Source organism: Cervus canadensis, chromosome 3 (assembly GCF_019320065.1).
Source record: "Cervus canadensis isolate Bull #8, Minnesota chromosome 3, ASM1932006v1, whole genome shotgun sequence".
NCBI lineage: Eukaryota > Metazoa > Chordata > Mammalia > Artiodactyla > Cervidae > Cervus > Cervus canadensis.
The window spans coordinates 57,736,862-57,738,366 of NC_057388.1; the positions used below are offsets into that span (position 1 = coordinate 57,736,862).

The 1,505-nt window shown below is 43.8% G+C and overlaps 1 non-coding gene across 1 annotated transcript; it reads right to left on the minus strand.

The window, feature by feature from the left end:
• Positions 1 to 955: 955 nt before the first annotated feature.
• LOC122438960 lies at positions 956 to 1,062 on the minus strand. The gene has a single exon (XR_006268705.1). It is a non-coding gene; the product is annotated as a U6 spliceosomal RNA (small nuclear RNA).
• Positions 1,063 to 1,505: the final 443 nt, after the last annotated feature.

The following is a 1,505-nucleotide window of genomic DNA, read 5'->3' on the forward strand; positions in this document are numbered from 1 at the left end:
GTGGCTAGGGAAAATACCTGAATACCATTTCTTGTTGTCTGAGCCATTCCATCATCACAGCCACAGTGATGTCACCATGGAGGGAGCCGAAATTTGAAGGGACAAGCTCAATAACAGATAACCTTAAAGGTATATTTTCAGCCCTCAGTTTTAGCCATCTTTCTATTACATGACAATGACTCCCTCACCCCCACCTCACTCCCAGACAGAGTTCATTTAAATGAAGACAATCCAATTCTCTCTTTGGAGCCTGGAGTTGGTAAAAACACATGGGTCTCAGCCTGGGCTGGTTAGCTTGAATGAGCCAGTGGAAACCTGTCGAAGAGAGAGAAGGAAAGATTGGAGAAAGAGGGAGCAATAAAGAGTATCCAGGGTGCTCTGAAATCTCTTTCTTTGATAATAAAGGTCCACCTTGGCCGAAGCTGTTTTGAGATGACTTTCTCTTTAGCTACAACCAAAGTAACCTTGATCTAGGTAATGACATCAGTGTCTTGAACCCAGGGCTTTAGCGCTGCTGGTTGTCCTTCTGTCAGTCTCATCCCCACAGCCTGGGGGAAGCACTGCAGTCTCATGGGGATCTTACAGGTCATCTGAATATCTTCTGCCCTAACTCAGTCCATCTTGTCTGGTAGAGGGGAGAGGGCAAAGAGCCATTAATGCTTTAATCTCCCTTTGGCACCAGTGAAAATAAAAAACAAGCCAGCAGAACCAAGAGAACCAGCAGAGGCACAAGTAATCCATTTTTCTAGGCAGCTAGCAGACACTTTTGGGGCCTGTTAAAGATAACCAGACGCAAAAACAAGACAATTCTGCAGCTTTGTCCCCAGGTAAACTGAACTCAAAAATGAAAAATGCATGACAAGAAAGCTTTCTGGGAAACCCATAAAAGAAGCCAGTGTTACCTGAGTGCCATTTTTCTTTTTTTTTTTTCTTCTTCTTTTTTTTTTTTTCCTAAAAAAATATGGAACGCTTCACGAATTTGCGTGTCATCCTTGCGCAGGGGCCATGCTAATCTTCTCTGTATCGTTCCAATCTTAGTATATGCGCTGCCGAAGCGAGCACCCATTTTTCTTAAAGTCAAATGTACAGTCTGTGTTTTTCTATCATGCTTTTATTCTTCAGTTCAGTTCAGTCACTCAGTTGTGATAACTAAAGGTAATTTTGTCTTTACCTACTCAGATTTTCCTTTTTCCTTACATCAGTGTCTTTGCGACCCCTTAAACTGCACCACACCAGGCTTCCCTGTCCATCACCAACTCCCAGAGCTTGCTCAAACTCATGTCTATCGAGTCGGTGATGCCATCCAACCATCTCATCCTCTGTCATCCCCTTCTCTTGCCTTCAATCTCTCCCAACATCAGGGTCTTTTCCAATGAGTCAGTTCTCTGCATCAGGTGACGAAAGTATTGGAGCTTCAGCTTCAGTCCTTCCAATGAATATTCAGGACTGATTTCCTTTAGGATTGGCTGGCTTGATCTCGTTGCAGTCCAAGGGACTCTGAAGAG